This window comes from Hippopotamus amphibius, chromosome 1, assembly GCF_030028045.1.
Source record: "Hippopotamus amphibius kiboko isolate mHipAmp2 chromosome 1, mHipAmp2.hap2, whole genome shotgun sequence".
In the NCBI taxonomy this organism is placed as follows: Eukaryota; Metazoa; Chordata; class Mammalia; order Artiodactyla; family Hippopotamidae; genus Hippopotamus; species Hippopotamus amphibius.
In genome coordinates this window covers 97753193-97776923 of record NC_080186.1, presented here as the reverse complement: position 1 = coordinate 97776923, position 23731 = coordinate 97753193, and the positions used below count along the sequence as shown (strand labels likewise).

Here is a 23731-nt window from a genome sequence, read left to right as displayed (position 1 = left end):
ATTAATGTTCTGAGAGGAAAGAGAGTAGAAAACATCTGGTCATTTACTAGGGTTCTGTCAAAACTAGGGTGGTGGAGCATACAAAAGGAAACAGAGAGGCTATCTTTTACAAGAATATCTTACTATTAGCACAGAAAAATGGAGCAAAAAGTATTGTACAGTCCAAATACAAATCATGAAAAATGCTACTGATCACTAAGAACTACTGGTAACCATCTAAATTAATATCCTTTTTTTCAATACCTGGCCTGGTATAACATACATGTGTTTGTGTTTTGAGGAAACCCCCCATAGCACAGACTTTCCACCTCACTGAAACTTCTGACACTGATCCCTTCGTCATCTCACAGCCTATCATCTCCTTTCCTTCCCTCCTAAACCTGGACTCCAAGTGATCATCAGCTTAGCTTAACAGTGGCTAAGCATAGAATTTGATCCTAACATCCTAGGTTTGAAGTAAAGCTCTGACACTTGCTCTGTAATCTCTGGCAACGTCTTAACCTCTCCATGCCTCAGTTTCATCTTGGGGAAAATAGTGCCTACTTTACAGAGTTATTTTGAGTAAATGAGTTAGTATCTTTAAAGTAAACTTGTAACCGAGCTTAGCACAGAGTAAGGCTTCAGAAGAGTCTGCTCTTTACCATCATCACCGTTTTTGTCTGAGTTATTCTCTGCCCAGCCCCCTCCATGTCATGTATTCCAAATGGAGAAAATACCATTATGTAAATGATGTCACTACTACAAATTTCTGATGTGAAATCTCACCTGGGCCCTCAATATCACACATCAATCCTTTTACCAACTTCTGTTCCACTTCCCCTCTCATTCCCTCCCCTCACTGATAAACTTACCAAGCCCAGTCATTATCATCTTTTTCCCTCAAGTCCCACTCAGTGGATAAAGTTGTCCTGCCTCACATTTAAGGTTATTTTTACATGTCTAGTATCCCTTCCTCCTTCTTCTGGTAACTGTATCCTGACTGTTGGGAAATAACCCGTTTCCCGCACAGCAGTTTTGGTGGGAACATAAATCAAAGTGTCCCACCCTCCACTGGGCAAGGGAGACGTCGCATCAAGGCAAGTCATGCTAGCCAGTTAGGCTGAATTTCCTATGATGTTGAATCTTGAGCAGAATGATGTAAAGAAGGAAAATGGTTAGAGTTGATTCATTCTGACTGTGGTACACTACTAAAGACACTGTTCGTTGCTACTACCTAGGTCCTGACCTCTGCCAACTGCTCTGGTTCTTCTTGGGGTTTCCTGAGGCCTGCATATGTTTTTCTTACTTAAATTCTATTATTCAACATCTGTCCAGTAAATATCTTTTTTTCTGCTTAAATTAACCACTTCAGCCATTTGTTCATCCCTTTATTGGAAAAATATTTATTGAACTATGTGATGGTTAGTTGTATGTGTCAACCTGCTTAGTTTATAGCACCCAGTTATTCAAACAAACACTAATCTAGGTGTTGCTGTGAAAGTATTATGTAAATGTTGTTAATATCAAGTAAAGGAAATGACTAATAAATTGAGGAGGCCTCATCTAATCAACTGAAAGCTCTTAAGGGCAAAAATGAGGTTTCACTGAAGAAGAAATTCTGTCACAAGAATTTCTGCCAGAGTTTCTAGTTGGCCTGCCCTATAGATTTTGGACTTGCCAGCCCCCACAATCATGTAAGTCAATTCCTTAAAATAAATCTCTACTTTCACACACAGAGGCACACAAAATGTATTATATATGTGTATATATATAATGTGTGTGTGTGTGCACATGTTGTATCCTACTGGTCTGTTTCTCTGGAGAACCCTGACGAATACAAACATCTGCTGTATACTGGTGCCAAGAACAAGACAAAGTCTGTTTCTGTTGCTTGCAACCAAAGAACCCAAGTACAGTTATATATGTCACTGTTTGAGAAAGAGAGTCCACAAAGACTTCACTGTTTGACACACATGCCAATAGCTTACGATCAAAGTTGTGAGTAGAATTTTTTAATTCTAAACCTAATGGCAATAAAACTAATTTTCTAGATTCCTCCAAAGTATAGGGAAATTAAAGAAATTAAAGGCATGCTTAAGAAAGAAAGGGCATCTAAAATAACTGTCAGAATGTTCAGGTTCCTTTACTCTAGTTCAGGGATCAGCAAACTATGACCCACAGGCCAAATCCAGTCCACTGCCTGTTTTTGTGTGGCCTATAAACTAAGAATCGTTTTCACATTCTTAAATAATTTTTTTTAAATCAAAAGAAAAACAGTACTTTGTGACACATGAAATTATATAAAATTCAAATTCCAGTGTTCATAAATAAAGTGGACACAGCCATGCACATTTGTGTACACATAATCTATGGCTGCTTTTGCCCTACAACAGTAGAACTGAGTATTGCAATAGAGACAACATGACCCTAAAAACCTAAAATATTTTATTATCTGTCTCTTTACTGAAAAAAGTTTGCTGACCCTGATCTAGTTTATCAAAAAAAGCATTAACCTATCTTCAGGAGGAATGGGCAAGAAAAGGGAGACAATGTTAGAAAAGAGGATACAAGAAAGGGAATAAATTAACTGCAGCTATTATTTTCTGAATCTTTACCATGCACAAAATACTGTTTGGAACATTTTTCATATATTAATATTTTTAATTATTAGAATAATCTTATGAAGTAGAGGCCATTATCCTGATTTTATAGATGAGGCAGAAAGGCTAACACAAACCTGACCTGCCCAAGCTCAACAGACATAAATTACAGAACCAGGATTACAACCCAGGCTGTTTGGCCCTAGCATCTGTGTGGTTAACCACAACACCATACTGTTTTATCACTCATCTTCTTGTCTATCCAATCTGCACAGCGTTAATGATGTTGATTTTCCTTAAAATTAAAGTATTACAAACTTTGTAGATGAACAAACACTGGAATAAATGAAGAAGTTTGTGGCAGTGTATTCCTTAGAGAACTTGAGGGATGACAAAGACCTATGCCTATCTTCCTTGTTGAAGACAGGAAACTCAAAAAGATGCCCCTCTGGATTCAATGACTGCCTCCCCCAAATCATACTTGAACTCAGAAGCTCAGGCAAGCTTCATATATGCAGGCTAAGATAAATCATGTTCTCCTCCCACATGTCTTGCCTCATCATGATGAATTAAATAAGAATCTCTAGATGGTGGAGCTGTGATGTGGATATTTCTTAAAACTCTTCAGTTAATTCTAATATACAGACAGTTCTGGGTTGAGACCTACCATACTTTACTTCTCTCCTTTCAAGGAGAAGAGTGATGATGAAAAGAAAAGAATACAGGTGACGGGAGGGACAAAGGTAGAGATGGTGAAACCTGACAAAACTTATCTTCAAAGAATGCAATTTTCATTTAGTACCATAGCATGCTAGTAAAGTTCATTTCTAGTCTTCATGTCTCCACTCTACATCTAAAAACTTAAAAAAAAAAAAAAAAAAAAAAAAAGCAGGTATAAAAACAAAACTAAATACTTTTACATATGCACATATATATGTTTACACAGGAAATTTCTGTAAGATACACAGCAAACAGATAACTATTATTTCTGCCTTATCTGTATTTTTTACTTGATCTGTATTTCTGATATTTGTATTTCTTTTTATAATGTATTATTGGTTAATTAAAAATAATTAATTTAAAAAAAAACAGTATGGCTAAAAGGATGTAGGATTACTTTAATTATACTTTGAATAGCAAAATAATTACATAAAGAGCTAGTAAAAATTACTCGATACCTTCCTGAAAAGCAGTTTACTTTCTGTCAGAGAACATAAAACCTCCCCAATTTTCATGTGCAGCGGAGATGCATATTCTAACAAATCTATTAAAGAATCTTTTCCACCAGATGACTATTACTGATTAAAATCCTCTGGAACTAATTTATCACAATAGTTAAGTATGAGGGGAAAATATCTGAAATAATAAAAAATAATAAAATGGAAATATTTCAAAGTCTTACAAACACAAATGTCTATTACACATTCTAATTTTTATAATCATTTATAATGATCTCACATAATATTTAGTTACAATCAAATATCCTCTTTATATGGACTACTCACTTAAATGGATCTGAAGTTTTTAATACAGCTTCAGGCTTCAGAATACAAAGTAGGCAATGGGGGTGGTAAGACAGTATCCAAGCAATCACACAGGCTTGGCCAAAGGTCTAAAGTCAGTAAGTTAACCCTCAAGCATGGCTTGTCATTTGTTTGCTACTGTGATCCTGAGTAAAAGATTCAGCTTCATGTACATTCACGAAGTGTTTAACTTAAAGTATGCACCAAAGAATAAAATCTCAAACCTGGTTAAATGGTAAGCCTCAAGAGACAAAAATTACACTTGAGATGTCAATTTTTTAAACATAACTCTCAGGAAAGACCATACCATGAGGGAAAATGGTTGGTTTTTCACTTGGCTAGACGAAGAAGCATGACCCAAAGCAAGGTGAGCCTCTGTAATAAGCCTAAGCCAGCTATGGTAACAACTCAACTCCAAGAGAGACTACTCTTAAAAAACAGTCCTGTCTGAATTGCCTAGGTACTGAATGTCATTTATTCTATTTATTATGATTAGTTTTCAACCAATCATACTGTGGTGAACACAGTACTCTCAGGAGAGATTTTTCATTACAGAGATAAACTAAGTCTTCCAGAACACTAAGAGCATTTGAAAGTCTCACTTAAAAGTGTGTCTAGGGAATTCCTTGGCCTTCCAGTGGTTAGGACTCCACGCTTTCACTGCTGAGGATGTGGGTTCAATCCCTGGTCTGGGAACTAAGACCTCACAAGCCATGAGGTGTGGCCTAAATAAATAAATAAAATAAATAAAAAACCAAAAGTGTGCCTTAAGGAAAAAAGTTAGGTCACAAATAGAATCATAGTAAGTAGGGTAAGAATCAACATTTAAAGATTTTAGTAATGGTGTGATGAACAGTTAAATTTAAATTTAAAGGAAAAACTGTCTCAGAAAAAATTAGTGCCTTAAAAAAACAAAAGCCTGGGACTTCCTAGGTGGCGCAGTGGTAAAGAATCCGCCTGCCAATACAGGGGACATGGGTTCGAGCCCTGCTCTGGGAAGATTCCACATGCCACGGAGCAACTAAGCTCGTGTGCCACAACTATTGAGCCTGTGCTCTAGAGCCCGTGAGCCACAACTATTGAGCCCATGTGCTGCAACTACTGAAGCCCATGCACCTAGGCCTGTGCTCCACAACAAGAGAAGCCACTACAATGAGGAGCCTGCGCACCACAATGAAGAGTAGCCCCCACTCACAGCAACTAGAGAAAGCCTGTGTGCAGCAACAAAGACCCAATGCAGCCAATAAATAAATATAAATAAATAAATTAATTAAAAAAAAAACCTATGAAAACATTTCCACTTTGAAAACCAAAGCATAATTCTTTTGCAATGTTTAATGGATCTATTCCCATATATTTTGAACTTTATGAAACTCTAAACGTCAGAAAAATGTATTAATAACTCTGAAGATAATGTTTAAAGAAACCTGATAAAAATAAGCAGAAATAGCATATTATGAGATACATAAAATAAGTACATTACCAAAAATGTTAAAAGAGAGAGAGAATATATCTCCTTTTAAAAGGAATAAAAGTTAGCAGAGAAAGTATGTATCTAATATACTTCAATCAATAAACCAAAGATTAAAAGACATATTGGACAGAAATGTGGTTCCAAGTATTTCCATAGAACTCACAGCTCAACAACTTGTCCCCTTTGCAATTGAGAGGTGCTTTTAGAGTTCTGAATTACTGTCAGGCACTAAAAGTTCAAGACAAAAAATGTCAATCCTCAAAAATTTGTATTATTCTAATTTAGTTACAATACATATATCAATACTTGTCTTTTTAAAAATAAACAAAACCTAGCCAAACTTAAACTGTAACTTGTAATCTGAAAAATACACAAAAGCACATCTGCCTACTTAACAGAACATTTTATATTTCCAGGTATAAAGGTACAACACTATAAAGTACAGTAATGAAAATCTAGTACCAACATCAGAGTAGACAAAGGAATAAAAAAGAGAAAGCCTAAAAGAGACTCAAGCATTTAATGCTATTCCAATTCTTAAATGACCCAGCAATTCCACCATAAATAGGAATTTATGATGCAAAAAACACAAGCAAACAAAGATGTATGTCAAAAACAAAGACACAAAAAATCCAGGAAACAAAAGGTCCTTCAACAGAAGAATGGATAAATGTACATTAATTCAGTAGAACACTGCTAAAAAGAAATGAGATAAACTACATATACTGTTATGAAAACACGACCAAAATGCCTTGGGCAAAAAAGCAATTTGCCATAGTTGAAGCTCACTCTATTATTCTTTTTTAAAAGATAGAAAGATACACGTTTATAAAACTATGTTAGGATATACACAGGAAAAAGCTGGACAAATACTCACATTAACAGTAGTTGTCCTTGGGGAAAGGGACTTTCAATAAGTTATACACATCAAAATTAAGATATACAGAATAAAATAATTCTACTTCTTGGAATTCATCCTAAGGAAATAATTAAGAATGCCTGGAAAAGTTAACTACAATGATATTCGTAGCAGAGCTTTTATAATAAAAAATTGAAAACTATAGCAAAGAATTTTTTTAAATGATGGCAAATTCACATAACAGAATACTACCTATTGATATTATTTATCCATTAGGTATAATATCAAAATATATTCTTTTCACAAAAAATTCACAATATATTTTTTAAAGGGACGATGAACTATTATGCATCAGATCTCATTTTCTGAAGGAAAACAGACATGCACTGAACACCACTGGGCAAGATGTATATCAAATGTTAACAGTCTGGGAGGTAAAATTAAGGGTGCTTTTTCTTTTAGCTTATTGCATTCATTCTCAACGGGGCAGTATCACTCCTAAGGGGGTAAAAAAAATCTTAACTCTTTTAGTGTATAAAAGCACAGATTAACATACAATAAATAAAATATACAGGATACCTGTGGTATTAAAAATTCATAAGGGGACAATTAAAAAAATATATAAAAAGACTGGAGTGAGGGGAGCAAGTAATAATGATAAAAAGGCTGAGAGACACTGCTTCATTGGTACTCTCATTTTTTCTATAATAAACTTGGTATTACTTGGGTCTGAATAAGTAATATATGTACATTTGAACTACTTAAAAAGGGACATACAATGAATAGTTAAGACATAACATTAATTTTCATTATTAAATATAAAGTTTATTCCTATAGTCCTATGGCTTTAAAAATACAATACAGATTTCTAAAAAGATAATACTAAAATGAAAATATATAGAGAAATTGAAAAAGTATGGCATCAGAATCATCTGGGATCACCGGGTGGGGTAAACTATAGATCCCTTGGCCCTATTGCAGATACAATAAAATCAGCATTTCTATGGATGGGGCTAGTAGCTTTTATTAAACGAGGCACACTTTTATCATCACACCACTGCATGGAGATATGAAATCCAAACAGATATATATATTTTAATTTGGTATGTGAAATTTTTTAAATTATGTACTTAAGTGATAAAAATAAAAATAACTTAAAAGCCTGGAAATCTAGGAATTCCTGCTAATCTCCTCCCTTTCCTTTAAGGAACCTGAAGATTCAAGTTTCTTCACCAACTATCAAACACACCGTATTATCCATTACCCCTACTGGGTACAAGGCATTGTGAAGAATATAAAAGAAATAGGCAAAATTTATAAATTTTGCCACTAAAATAATCTCATTTCAGTTAAATCTGCAAAATCCAGCATTAACTACCGGCCTTCTCAGGGCACCACCATTCACAAAGAAACAGAAGTTTTTAATCCTATGATGAAAATTCAACAAGTTGAAAACAAAAGTCACTGTTAGTAATAATAACTGGGATGCTGTCAGCTACACTTAATTCTCTAGTTAATAAAAGTGTTTGGCATGTCAGCCTTGAAATATGCAAGACTCAAAATTTTTCCTACCCCAAATTACAAATCTCCCATGTTAAATACTCTAGGTTTAAGACGTTAAACCACAAATACCAAGATTTACTGTGTACATAAATAATGACTCTACCTAAGTGTACAGGTAATAGTCCCACTTAACTGAAGGAGAATGCACTGGGTTAGTCAAAATGGATACAAAGGATTAGACATTGCTTCAGTGCCTAGAGATCTCCAATTTCTTACAGACGTCAATGCCAGCTTTTGGAGGTAGTAATAACAACAGCAGCAATAATATTTAAGTGATTTTGTACACCAGCATTATTTATTCAATCCTCAATCACGTCTAAGAAATAGGTACTGTGCTTTTTCCATTTTATAGACGAAAACAACTGAGAAATAAAGAGGTGACATAACTGGTAGATACTATACAAACTTCCACAGAATGTTTTGCCTACTGATCACAAATATAGTATCAAATGACCAAATATTCAAAGTGAGATTTGGCATATCATTTATATAAATAAGTTTATATCTTGTAATTAAACAATTATCCATAAAACAGTATACAAATGAATGTAACTGAGGCAAACTTGAGTTAGAAGAATCAAATAAGTTTTCCAAGTCACCATATCCATAGTACACTTTTCCCATTTCTCTCACTCACTACACCAAGAAAATGAACTTAATTTTGCTTGTTTTTGTTCTAAATCACAGATATTATCATTACATATAATTCCATCTCAGGAATGCATTTAATTCATTTATAAAGCCTTTAACTTTTATCCCCAAAGGATCTTCATCTTTAAAAGCTTTATTAAATTTAATTTTCATATTCCATATTGAACTCATCTTAGAACCCTCATTTTCTAATTATAAAATATATCAACTGTATAAAACTCAGAAAATAAAAATTTTAATTTAAAAGGGAAATAAAAATCACCTGTAATCCCAACTTCACGATAACAACTTTGGTCCTTTTGATGTTTTGCCTATATTCCCTTTTGCCTATATTCTACATCTGAATAGAAACTTGTAAAAATAAGAACTGAAATCACACTATATAAACACTGTTAATCAACTTTTTCTCTCTTAACAGTAAAGCCTTTTTTTAAATGGTGCAGACAAATGCAATTATATGATTGATTTTCTATGAAACACTTTGACTTACAGGACTAAAAAATAGTTTCTTATACTGTGAAAATTAACCACAAGATGGAGAGAGGATGGTTGGTCCTTCATATAGAGTCATCTCTCTTCTGCAAGTATTTGAATGCTTTAAAAAAAATCATTTAAAAGTTTTACTGATTAAATAGGCATCTTCTTTGTACTACTAAAAGACTTCATATGTCCATCCTCAGCACAACACACAAGACATTAAACACATGGTTATGGAAATATTATGGTTGCAAAAGATCAAAAATGTGACAATTCACTATAGACAGAAGCTCAACTCAGTACAGCTGAACCTAAGCAAAGCCAGCCTGGAACACCACAAAGCAATGATTCTCCATATCCAGTGTTTAAGGCCTACTGCTTACATACACACACAAGCAGATGGCACTAAGTGGTGAAACAATCTCAAGCTTGTTTTATTGATGACAGTAGTACAAGTCTAAAATCTAATGGAAATAACAGAATGAGTACATTACCTAAAACCCTCCTAGTCATGGTTTCAACTGCTGATTTTGGTTGGTACTTGAGTTATAATACAATCATATTTCAATGTAAAAATTACGACATTTGAATACTAGTGAGAAGTTACCAAACATTTAAAATTCAAAAGAATGTTTTACAATGGCGTTTGTCCCAAGTGTGAAACTCAATATTCAAAAAGCACAGGAACTTTTTTTAAAGAGTATATACTATCTCACCAGTTACGAGTTACTTAAGTTCCAGACTTATCATTTGGATGTAAAACAAACATCATCAAAGTAACCTAATATCTGAAGATCTAAACAAATAAAGGTGGGTGTGAGATATCACCAGATTCACCTTCGAACTCATTCACCCATGGTTTTTCTTAAATTAATCTAATAGTCTTAAATAATTAAATTTATAAAGGTTACATCAATTTTTAGATATACACATCAACAGGGCAAATTGATACTTGTACTTTATATGCAAAACGATTTTCTGAAGCATGAAAATTTCATGCCAGGGGTTATGTATGTTATTACTAAACTGATTATATGATTAGAATAAAGAGCAGCAGGACACAACAAATAGAACAGTTGAAAGCTGTCATACAGAAACATAGCCCCAGAAAAACCCAAAAAACAAAAAGTACTCTGAGGATGTCAAGAACCAAAATATCACATAAAGTTATCTTTTATAGACCTGTCACATTATAACCTTAGTCTCTGAACACTAGGGACAAATTGTACTTTGAACCCAAACCAACAAGACAGATCCCATCTTTCATTAAGTAGTGATACTGCAACAAATGCTGAGATTCATCACATCCTCTGTGAAGGTCCCTCTAGGCCACCATATCTAACCTAAAGTGTTCTTTCTATCCTTCAATGTTAATTTATCTCCATGTAGCCCTCATTTCATCAATTTCATTTCTCTTTTGGTGAAAATACATTTCTTTTCCCTAGAGACAAGCATAGCAACTTCCATGTGTAATCCATTCCCTGTGGTAAATCCTGTATTATAATCCCTTCCCTTTTGCAACCTTCCACTAAAATAGTTTCTTTCAGTCTCTTGATTATCTGCATCTACTTTCATCTCTTAGGAATCCACTGCTATTAAGTATTCATTTAAAAGTACTCTAAACTTAATTTATTAAGATATTAATTCATTTGAAGGATTAGAAACTTTATAAATATCTCACTGCTAGTCTGCCTGAGTATTAACATCAGTCAGTGGAAAAAAAAAAATCCCCATGATGTATTTTTTTAAACCTACTAAACATTAAATGCCCCAGAATTATCCATTCATAATTCTAAACAAACCACACACTACAATGTACTAATAGAAGACAGAAATAAACCACCCCCCCACCAATGAAACAGTCAGAGATTAGGTGGACAACTAATGTTGGCTGCATAAACATTTTGATTACTGTTGTTCTACCACCTCATTTCAAAAAACTACAGTAAATTTTTAAACAGTTTTTAAAAATTTAAGAGATACAAACAGAACCAAAAGATGATGATATCTTGAATGTGAATGCAAGGGTCTAAAGCGGATTTCTTTTAAAGCTGAAAACATTAAGGACCACTTGGGTAGTTAAAATCTTGGTGAAAATTATACTTTCTGAGCTTCTGGTCTTTACTTTCCTCCTTAGAACTTTTACTTTAAGTAAAAGTGATTTATTTTAAGTAATTTAGGGCTTCATGGGGAAGGGGGAGTTTTGCAGAGGAAAAAGGTGAAGTCAATTATTTCTGAAGAGTTTTCTAGAGTTTGGGTTTCATCATCTGCAAAAAATGAACAATATCTATTTCACAGATTTGCTGTGCAGATGAAATGGGATGTAAGGGTTTTACCTTCAAAAAAAAAAAAATTACTTCCCTTTTCCCTAAAAGCCCCTCTAGAGATTGGGACATTTATCTGTGATTCTCAACCTAACTATGAAAAATCTTTTATTCTCCACAGATTCCATGTCTTTAAAGATTTTTGCCTATCAAATGTACTGACATTTTATTAATCAGATATATAATGGCTAATAAGAACTCTCAAGGACTCCCCTGGTGGTTCAGTGGTTAAGAATCCGCCTGCCAATGCAGGGGACACGGGTTCGAGCCCTGCACCAGGAAGATCCCACATGCCGCGGAGCAACTAAGCCCATGCGCCACAGCTATTGAGCCTGCGCTTTAGAGCCCACGAGCCACAACTATTGAGCCCATGTGCTGCAACTACTGAAGCCCACGTGCCTAGAGCCCATGCTCCGCAACAAGAGAAGCCATGGCAATGAGGAGCCCGCGCACCACAATGAAGAGTAGCCCCCACTCACCACAACTAAAAGAAAGGCCCCGCACACAGCAAAAAAAGACCCAACACAGCCAATTAAATAAATGAATTAATTAATTAAAAAAAAAAAGAACTCTCAAACTGTCAAAGACATAAAAACTAATGAAACTCAATGCTGGGTTCCAGAGGTATACGCAGAATGTTTTGTTTTATTAACAGCCTGCAAATCACCACAATGTACAATAATGATAACGTGGTAATTAGCCCCCAAGATTTGAGTCAATATAATTATTGGTCAAAGCAAAGATATATAATATTTAATCTGTATAAATCTACTGAGAGCAAACACAATTTTCATTAGGCTTTCTGCAATACTAAAAGAAGTCATTCCTATTGCTGTAGACCCCTGGGAAAAACATAATTTATGTACCGTAAGTTAGTGATTTTCCATATCTGAAAAAAACTGCTGGTTACCCTATAGATTTGTTTTAAACCTGTATCATTAGTAACACCATCTTCAAATTCAAAAGTTATACATATTTAAAAGGCAGGTAGTGATAGCCTGTGTCCTCCCTTTGTATTTACAAGAACAAAATCCAAACCTTTTACCATAGACTTAAGTGATCTGCCCCTTGCCAACTTCATCTACCAGTCTCCCCTCAGCTTACCACAATGGCCATCTCAATCATGACTAGCTACTTCCCACTTTAGGGCTTTTGCACCAAATGGCCCTCTTGTCTGGTACAGTCTTCTTGCAGGTTGTCACATGTCTGGCTTTTTGTCAGTCAGGTGTCAGATTAAATATCTTCAGGGAATTTTTCTTCAACACTCAATCTAAACCCTTCCATCACTATAATTTCTTCCTGTTTTAGCTTCTTCATAGCATTTGTGACCTTTGAAATTGTCTGTTCACTTGTTCGTTTGTTTAGCATTTCTCTCCACAACCACCAAACCCCACTGGTATAAAGAACTGAACAAGAGCAGTCTATTCACTGCCCCATCTCTAGTTCCTAACATAGTACCAGGTACCCAATAATCACTCAATAGATACTTGTTGGCTAAGTAGCCAAACTGTTTTAGATTATTTTGGGGAAGGACTCTGATTTCTTATTCAAGAACTTACTAAAGATGAATGCTAAAGCATTCAAAGTAAATAAGAAAAAAATGTTCTTCTGATAAAAAAAAGAGTAAGCAAAATGTACACAATATCTATTCAACCAATGGGCTTTATTTCCCTTTATTTCAATCCTTTGGGATAGAAAAATATGAAAGTCTATTCACATTTCACACACCTCATATGTCACCTCATGTAAAAACTGAATAAATTTTTTCTTAATTTTAGCTTTATTGAGGTCTGATTGACATTTAAAATTGTGAATTTTCTTATAATAGTATACCACGAGCTGCTAGCCACTCAATCTATTAACTTATTTTTCCTGCCAAGATGCAAGTAGGGTTTCTAAGAATGTGACAAGTACAGACTGGGAAGGCCACAGCTGACATCACAGTGCCAGTGCCAGTGCCAGCATGGCCCAAATCAGGTAAGATCCTGTTCTCAACTATGCTTGGAAAGAAGAAGGGAAGGGTAAGAGTGATCAGTCTTAGGAAAATAATTGTAGTTTCAGTTTCTGTTGACAAACAGAAATTTCTTCAAATCAATTCAAAACAGACTCAACTGGAATCTTACAGTTTGAGACAATAAATCCCTGTTTTGAATATGTGAGGTCTCTAGTAAACCAACTATCACTCAGTTGACCAGATCTTGACTTCTGCAGTTTCACGTAAAAAAAACAGTCTGTAAAAAAAAACACATATACAATCCCCAATACTATGTGCTCCGTTTGCTTATTAATTTAAAAATATTTTCAAGGATACTTTTAAAGGGGAGTGATGTGAATAAAAATAATAATAAAGACTTTATTTCTGAGTTTAGAAAATATCTGAAAACTAAAAGAAACATTACGAAAGGTATAAAACTCAATGGTTTAAAAAATTCAAACACCTTGTATGTATCACAAACCTGTATTTACTTTTTAAAAATGGGAGTTGCTTCTTTTCTCAACTGGTAATATAAAAGGGAGACAGCTAGCAGATAATTCAGTGCTCATGTGAGTTTACTTATCAGTTAAAAGAAATACTAATATCAATCTTTGGGCTAACCTGCTTACGTATTATTCAGCCAAGTGGAAAGTACAATTAGTGTAGAGCTAGAACCAGGTATCAGAATGACTAAGAATGGAATTTGTTCTTTTTTTTTTAATTAAGAAATTAAGATAGAAGCACTGAAAGTGATATTTTTTAAAAGATCACATACTCAATTTCCTATTTTTTATTGCTCCATATTTCAATGCCTTCAACATTCTAAGCTGCTTAACAAGAAGTCTATACTTCACTTTCTATCACTTCCGCTCACAAAACTGTTTCTAAATTTCACATCATGAAAGCTGGAAAAACCACACACAGGAGAATTTCACCTTACAGTGAAGTATTTTAAGATAATACCTCCAGAAATACAATGTCTAAAAGTGAGGATTCCCTGTTAGCTAAGAACTCAAAAAGCTAGATAAGTAAATTTCTGCAGGAGGCTATACATTTGTCAAAGAAATAGCATAAACAATGCTTTTTACTGATGAAAAACAGGAATATTTTACCCTTCAATTTTTTAAAAAAAGGTAGCAACCACCAAAGTGCACATACTGAGTCTTATCTTCTCTCAAAGGTTACCTAACTCTATGTAGCCTATTCATTAGATTCGGACTTTCTTTTGAATTTCATCTCCAAAATGGGTATACTTGAAGATCCAGAGATCTTCACCACAGTGATGCCCAGCAACTCCCCCTGCAAATCTTCCCTCCTGTTTTCTGTTAAACCCTCAAATTTTGGCTTACCTGTGTGTTTAAACCAGTCTCCCTGTCTTCAGTCTCTTTCTTCCTCAATTCATTCTGTACTCTGTAGCTAGATTCATCTTCCAAAAGATGAATGCTCTGATTGGCTCATCTTCCTCATATCAAAACTTCTTGTGCTCCTACATAAAGCCTATACTTCTCAACCTAGCATTCAATGACTTCCAAAGTCTAGTCCCCATCAATCTTTATATCCTTATTGACATTATTTTCTAATTATACAAGCCTAGGCTTCTGTCAAATCAATCTCCTGTCCTCCAACCTGTCCTGAACTTTCTATCTCGGCTCATGCCATTCCTACCACAAAGAATGTCTACCACTCCCTTCCAGCTGCCACTGCTCAAGTCCCCTTTGCATCTCTGCATTTATTTATGCAAATAAGGACACACAAAAGATATGTCCTGCCCCACTGTGAAAAACTGGCCCCAAACTTTCAATTCCAATAATTGACAGCTTTTATTAAATGCCTATGTGCTCAGCATTCTTAAACAGTATTTCTAATCCTCTCAACAATCCTATAAAGTAGGTATTATTACTTATTCTCCTTTTAAGATGAGAAACCCAAAGCTCAGAAACATCACATTATATATTTAGTAGGTTACCTTAAATTGTATACTCAGTAAGTTGCCTCAGTCATGTACTTAGTAAATGACAAAGCAAGGATTTGAACACAGGCTGCTTAACCCTACAGCCATTGCTCTAAACACTAACTTGCGTGTTGCTTTTTGTTGGTTTTTTTTTTTTTAACTCTGAATCATGTGACTATCCCTCTCATCTATCTGAAATAATTTACTTTTACATAATATTTCTATTTACTACATACTATAAAATAAGCTTTCTTGTGTTTGTTATTTTAGTAAAGGGAGAAGATTCTTTCTAATATAAGAACAATACTCAAATTGCAATGTCAAGGAATATCTTTTTTGTCACAAAGATTACTTTTACCTAAAATATTTTCAAAGAAATTCATTCCAACCAACCTTTTCAAAGGTGACTGCAAATTAATAATCATACACTCTGATGGTTTTACAGATTATTAATATGAGGATTTTGTGATTACCACCCAAGAATTGTAACAGATATCTAACAAATTGGCAAAGATTGTAAAAACTGACCTACTCAATGCCATTGAAGGTGCAGTGAGACACACACTCTTATACACAGGGTAACCACCCTCTGATCCAGTTATCCCAGTTCTGGGAATCTACCCTAAAGGAAGAAAAAAAAACAGAGATGCAATCAAAGATAAATGTACAAAAATGTTTGCCCCAGTGTTATTTAAAATAGTAGTATTATAAAGATCAACCTAAGAGTCCCATACTAGGAGAACAATATCCTGTTCAGAGAAAAAACAAGGAGCGAAACTGTATTTACATAATTCCAATTTTTTAAAAAATTAAAAAATCTACATGAGAAGAAAGAACTAGAAAAATGCACATTAAAATGTTAGTAGAAATTATCTCTGGGTAATAGGTTTATGGGTAATCTTCAATTTCTTCTTTACATTTATGTTCTTTTCAAAATTTGTCACAATGGAACATGAAGTAGTTTAAAGAAGAAAAAAATATTTAAGCAGTTATAACTTCTGAAAATGGTTCTGAACCTAACAAGGGCATATTACTTGGACTAGAAACTACACTTCCTACTGCAAAGAAAACGTCAAACTTGTTTTGTTTCCAGCTTATGTTAGGCTCATGTGTACTTTCAGATTGTGTAAAGAATGTCATCCAAAACTCTGCAGTACTCATGAAATTGCACCAGGATCACTATCTAAAAGTCAGCCAATGCGCCTACAGAAAGCACCACAGTTAAACGAACTGTTTTTCTGTATGCTTATTGAGAATAATAAATGTCCAATTAATCTTAACTCAAAGCATGCAAAATGGAAAAACCAGAAGAACTATTCTCATTTTGCAAATTAACTAAATATACTGTTGTTGCCTTATAAGCACACAACAGTTAGGTCTGGGAGGAACTCGAAAATAAAGCTGGCAGGCTACCAACAACATTCACTAAAAACACACACACTGATGTATTTTTCTATATGCACATTTCTGTTCTAGTGGAGAGTTAACTTTAATGGCACAGGATGATTTTAATCAGTGTAGAAAAAATATTAAGCTGTTCAAAAAAAAAACAAAATACAAAAAAACCTCCAAAACTTCTCATATTAAACACAGAATTAAAACTGTTAGCTGAACCAGGAAAAAACTTCTCTACAATGTGGCATATACGCAGAAAAGCAATTTGGAAAAAAAAAAAAAAAGGAAATAAAAGACCTCTGACGGAAGTAAAATAGACAGTTGAGCAAGCAATTTGTACTACACTTAAACCTGTGGGAAACTGGTTTGCTCTAATATTAAAAAGATGATAGAAAAACAAGACCACAGAAATAGTTATTGAGCAACTAAGAGAATTAAAATATCACATAGATTTTACTTAGAAAATGAGTATCATTCTAATTTTATTCAACCATGAAAATACAACACTTATTTATAAAACATATGTCAGGTTCTGGGAAACAAGATAAATTACTAGACTATATATTCCTTAGAGTAGAAACTACAGCCTCACATCTCAGTTTCCATCAAACAGCCTAGTACTGGGTCAAACATCTGCTCAATGACTGAATCAGAAATCTATTAATGAAATTATGCAATATTTTATACAGTGGAATTTAAAAGGTAGTTCAAAAGACATCAATGATTCGTGAGATACTGAAAACTACATAAAACCCAAAGATTAGTGTTAAATGTCAGCTGCTAAAATAATTAAGTTGTGGTTGCTTGCTTAACGTTCTATAATCCAGCCAACTTGTCTAGAACAGAATGATCCTATTTATAAATGAATTTAAAAATATCATTGAAAATAGTGAATGAATTTGCTCTCCAGATCACACATCTGACAGATCTGAAATGTTCAGTCTGCAATATGAGATTCCTACTACTACAATTCCTACTACTACTAACATACAGTCTTACAAGCCACATTTGGGCTTTGTCCAAAGAAACAGTTGTACCCAGTTCTTTGTGTCTCTCCAACTTGACACTTTTGTCATTGATAACTACGCCACAGTTCTATCCTAAGCAGTTATTTTTTACAACCAGAATGAGTGAGTATAATGAGTAAGTATATGGCACTGCAAACAACTACGTTACAGGTATGAATTCAAAGTAAGTCACCTCGAGTTTTAATTAACCCAACAGTGTCTTTTATCAGTTATGTGTAGTTTAGTACATTCCTATCCTTATGAGATATGGCCTAATTTAAATATATTCTGAAACCAAACATAGAATTACACATTTAATTCCAAATTTGGTTAGTTTTACCATTCCACACTTTGAACCACTCTCAATACGAACTGAACAAACAGGCTGGAGATAGGAAACTGTCTCTATCTCTGGGAAAACTGGATATGCAAAGAAATCTTCTTTTCCAGATTTATCTAACCTAAACTTATATAGCCTAAATAAGTCATTAGAACTTAAAAAAAATAAAGCCATTAGTCTAATGATCAAAATTAATTTCACAGAACATCTAATCCTCCATGTGTATATCATGTACTTTTGAAGAATTCTTGTTTTTTTTGGGCACACGGGCTTAGTTGCTCCGCGGCATGTGGGATCTTCCTGGAGCTGGGATCGAACCCGTGACCTCTGCATTGGCAGGCGGACTCTTAACCACTGCGCCACCTAGGAAGCCCCCTATCATGTACTTTTGAAAATTACAATAAAAGAATGATTTTTAGACCACTTATAAAAGTACACTATTTCTTATTTCAACTCTACCTTAATTATCATACACAATTTCCTTTTTTTATTGGTACATGCCTGTACCTTCTACCTCTAAAAGGCCTATTTTCAAGCAGAAATTAGAGCATGGCATAGTTCTCTGTTGAACTGCTTAATTGATCAGAACATCATGTTAAGTTTATAGGTTCAATACTAATCTGGATCATTTAACTGTGAAACAAACTGCCCTCTTAACCAGTCATCCCAAAACTGAGTGCAAAGGGGATTGGAGAGAGAGTGTGTGAATCATTGATTGCATACTCATAACCACTATTACAAAAATTCAAAATGTAAATAGCCAATATTTTCTCTGTATATGAAAGACTGAAAAGCACATAAAACTACCACTTACAACCTCCAAATTTCACACACACAAAAAAGGGGAAAATATGGATGCTTCATCTGTCTCAGTAACATAGAAAGCTTAAATATCTTTATTTTTAACATTGATCATTTCCATAAGATATGAATTTGACATTAAGTCATGCAGCAGTAATGACATCAGAATGAGAAGAAAATACTTGGCAATATGCCATAACTCCTTAAAATTGATGAGTTCAATGTGAAAGGAACATTAGAAGGAAGTAAGTTTATGTTCACAATTTTAAACTCACCACAACATTATGATATAAATGTTTTATACTAGATTTTTTATTGACCTTCCAAAATAAGAGTATTTTAGAGCTAGGAGCTTAGAGGTTATGTGAGGTTCAATCAACATGTGCTGGGTCTCTAGCATACCTCAGACACAGTGCTAGACGCTTGCAGGTAACTCCATTAGTTCGAACTACTCACTTCATAGATGTTGGAGTTCCTACTCATGTCAAATCAAGCCGTTTGGATTTCAGAAGCAGAAATGCTGAGCAATGGCTCACAGTGGTATAATTCTATCAAAATAGACTGATATCATACTCCTTTATAATCTAAATAAAATTTCAAAGATGCAATGCTGACCTTATTTAACAGAAACAATAGTCTCTGTTTTGAATAACTTACAAAGAATTACAACAATTTAAAAATTCACTGTGAGAGTCCTCAAGTAAGTACTAGTTGCATAATTTACTGCAAAGAACAAAACATGGGGCTATTAGAGATGTAAGATTCTAAAGACATACAAAACAGAAATTAAACAAATTGCAAATACCATTTAAAATTCCCTTTGTAAGAAAAAAAATTATCAATATGAAAAAGATAGGTGCTTGATTGGAATGTCCACTCTATATAAAAGATTATCAACCACACACTAACAAAGTTCTTGAGTAACAGTAAACACTGGCAAGACTTGAAGTTATTTAACTATTAGATTACAAATTACCACAGAATGTAAAACTCCCTAAGGGCAGAGACCCTGTCTAACTCAACTCTGTATCCCCAACAATTAGCACCCTGTTGCTAAATGTTAGAGAGGTGAGCTAACATATGAACTCATGTGAGCTACTGGAAAATGAAACCTAACAATCTAAAAGGTCTCTTTTCATAACTCAAATTTTTCTTAAGTATTAAATAATAATAGTCAATGCAAGTGACGCTGCATGAAAGATCAACAACTGTGGCTGTCACTTTTAACTAGTATAACCTACTCTCTGAAGGAATTAATAGATACACTAAGAAGACAAGTATATTTATATACTTCTGATTCAGTAGTCCTTCTGGAAATCAATTCCAAGGAAATATTCAAAAAGAAAGAAAATGCTGCATACACGAAAGTGTTCATTTCATTGTTATTTTCAATGCGGGAAAAGGAAACTACCTATATACTCAACAGCAAGTAGATGTACTGTTTTGCAACCACAGAAAAAGGTTTAAAATGAAGATCAACCTCCTAATTGGTCTTCCTGCTTCCACTCCCCCTCCCCCCCTCAACCCCAAGTTGATTTCCATACAGCAGCCAGAACATTTGCCACAAACTTAAGCCAGAACAGGTCTCTTCTACTCAAAACTCTCCAGTGGTTTCCCATTTCATTCAAAGTAAAATCCAAAGTTCTGACCACTGCCTACAAGGCTTTACAGTGGCCTCGGCTACTACTCTAACCTCAAGCTCTCTCACTTTCCCTCTTGCTTACTGGCCTTCTCCAAAAGGCCAAGTACACTGAGCCGTCTTTGCACTTATAGTCTTCTCTGCCTGTAACCTTCTTCCCCAAGAAAGCATACATCCCTCACTTTCTTCAGGTCTCTACTCCAGCCTCATGTCTTCCCTGACTACCCTTCCTTGCCACTGTTTCTCTCTGTCCCCCTACTTTACTCTTCTGCATACCTCTTACCATCTGACTTATTCTATATTTATTTGGTTATGGCCCATCTCTCCTGATTAGTATATAAGCTCTATGACAGCAAGGACTTTGTTTTATTCACAAAATAGGCATTCAAAAGCACTTGTTAAATTAATATTGAATACTGATACAATAATTATTAACTACATGAAAAACCATGCACATAAACAAGCTTGGAAGAGAATAGGAAAAATGATCTGTGAACATTTGGAAGTGCTGATCATACTGCTAAGAAGGAGTTTGTACAATAAAAATTATAAGTCAGTCATGATGATGATTTTAAGCCGCCAAAAGTGACTATAATGAGCTTATTTCCTCCAAAGCCATTTGTTTAATATTATTAGTTTTAAATTACAGGCAATAGTTATTAATGAGAACTTTTCCTCATAAAACTGTAATAATAATCATTCTTAAAACTTGTTCCCAGAGACCCAAAGTTTAGTCTGTAAGGGAAGACACTGTCATTCCTGAAGTCACACAGAAAGTGAACAAAGGCTCTTGAACATTTTTAATATGGAACTATTCTACTCAGGGATTCCAGTTTACACTTAAGACAAGCACCCAAGGTTGGCTTCAGAGAGTTCCTGAAACTGAATGTAAAATTTTGTGCATAAATGTCTATTACTTCTTTCCTGAGGAGAGAGTTTATACCTATGTTTCCTTATATTCTCAAAGGTGTCAGTGGCTCAGAAAAGGTTAATAATTATTATTTTGTATATTGGAAGTGAAATGCAATCTTCTAATTTGAGTTACCTCTCAAAAAAGGACAGAAGATATATAAAACCTAGACAGATCTTTGTAATCATACAATTCATTCAAGAAATACCCAGTGCCTACCATGTGCTGGACACGGTGTGATCCTCAGTACCTTACACCTAACCATATTTTGTAGTACATAATTCAAAATACAGAAGAAACAAGACTCACTGAAACACCAGACTAAAGAGAATTTCAACCAACACAAATATTTAATTTCAAACAGAAAGTGTCATAGGAAATCATAATAAAGACAGGAGCTTGGGGTCTGATTTAGTGCTTATTACATCAAAATATCAGAGATGTCAGTTACATCAAAAGAAAAGAAAAACTACACACACGTGTGCCCACCCCCACACACTCTGACAGGAAACCAAAATAAAGTTTCCAAATCCTGTTTCCAGCCGCATCCCTTCTGAGACTGCCCTTCAGCATGCTTGTGAAGGTAGGAGCCCCACGTTAAAACTAAAAGCTTCACTCTTACTGTGATAAAAGCAGAAAATCATCATCTCACACCCAGGAAGCAGAAAACTGTGGCCACCTGTATGGCTGTGACCCGTTAACTCCTGCCCTGTTATTCCCTTCCTTCTTATATCCCCCCCTTCAAAGCAGTGACAAAATGACCTTCCCTCCCAAAACGGAATTCATTAACTCAACACTGGTTTTTTTTCCAAGAGGTCAAAAGGTCCCCTAAACTCTGGTTCTTAGCCCTCTGAGTTGATGTCTTCCCCTCATCTTTTCCCCATAGCGGTAAATTACACAATTCATCCGAAGACACTGTCCTTAACTTCCTGAACGAGGGGGCAAAAGACACTCCTACCAGTCCCAGTTTGAAGGAAGACAAGAATCACTCGGTGACCTCCTCCCTAACAAAATTCAGGGAAGAAACAGAGATCCAAGAAAGGCAACGCCGAAAAGGCGAACACATGGCATGCTACGGAAGACGTCGGGGAGAGAGGGCGGGAAAGGGGCTGAGAGGTGGAGTGGGGTGCAGAGATGTCAGCCCTGTGCGCTGGGGGAATGAAGGAAGGAATGGGAGACTCCGAACCCTGACAAGTGGACACTGAAAGGACACCGCTCCCGTCTACCAGCACCTCTCCAGCAGTCGCGGGAGGACAGAAAATTCACCCAAGCCTCCAACCCCCTCTTCGTGTGCCCCCAAAAGGGTAAGCTGGGTCTGAAGGAAGATCTGACCCTAGTCTGGGGACAGGCAAGAAGAAAAATGCAGCGATGGCCAATCTACTACCTCTCTCAAGCAGCGAGGGCGAGAGCACAGTGTCCGGGGAGATGGCGAGGGAAATGGGCTTGTGCCATGACACCTCGGGGAGTTGGAGGGTGGGGGACACAATGTCCTCTTTCTCTCCCACACCCGGCCCGGGCCGCTCCCGTCCCTCTCCCGCAGGCCCAGCCACAGTCGACCGGCTCGGTCCGCGGGCGTGGTTGGCTCTGGCCCCGGCGGCGGCGGCCGGGCCTCCCCAAGCCCTGGCCCCTCCCGCCGGCCAGGCCCCCGGGGCCGCCGCCCCGGACACCGAGGGAACGCGGAGGAGGAAGGGGGAGCCAAGGGACTGACCGGCGACAGGAGCCGCCTCAGCCCGGGCTCGGCCGACCCGCGCCCCCCGCTCCCTCTGGGGCAGGCTCCGGCTCCCCGCCCCTCACTTACCCCCCCGGTCCAGCGCCTCCTCCACCTCCTCCTCCTCCTCCTCCCTCCTCTCGGCCGTGGCTCCTGCTCCGGCTTTGCGCGGCGACGGCGGCGGCAGCGGCCTCGAGAGCGGCGGCGGCGGCGCCTCCAGAACGCGCACGCACGCAGCACGCAGGCCCCGCCCCCCTAGTTCCGTCCCGCCCCTCCGAGTCGGCGTCGGCGAGGTTTCGGCCCCGCCTTCCCCGCGGCTTTCCGGAGTCCGCTTAAAGGGGCCGCGCAGGAAGAGAGCGGGGTGTGGAAGAGCTAAGAACTCGGGCAGAGGAGGGGGGAGTTGCGGCTTTGCCCTGGACGAGATGGTCCGGGGAGGCCGGAAATGAAATGAAGAAGGGTCCGAAGATTCAGGAGGAATAGGGTTTTGGAGGGAATGCAGTCATGTGACTAGTACTAATTGAGTATCTGGTAGGTGCTAGGCACTGTCCTAGGCTC

At 36.3% G+C, this 23731-nt stretch overlaps 1 protein-coding gene across 4 annotated transcripts in view; it reads right to left on the bottom strand.

Moving 5' to 3' along the window:
- RAP1A (RAP1A, member of RAS oncogene family) overlaps positions 1–23390 on the bottom strand; it is a 69888-nt gene extending 46498 nt beyond the window's left edge. Inside the window, exons 1-2 of one of the 4 annotated variants that reach the window (XM_057746112.1) lie at positions 23267–23309; positions 15905–15998 (exon numbers count right to left, since the gene is read on the bottom strand). The gene's annotated coding sequence lies outside the window, so the exon portion shown is untranslated. Of the gene's footprint in view, positions 1–15904; positions 15999–23266 lie in introns of those variants that run through there. The other 3 variants (XM_057746031.1, XM_057746191.1, XM_057746274.1) reach the window with 3 other exon arrangements.
- Between the last annotated feature and the right edge of the window lie 341 nt (positions 23391–23731).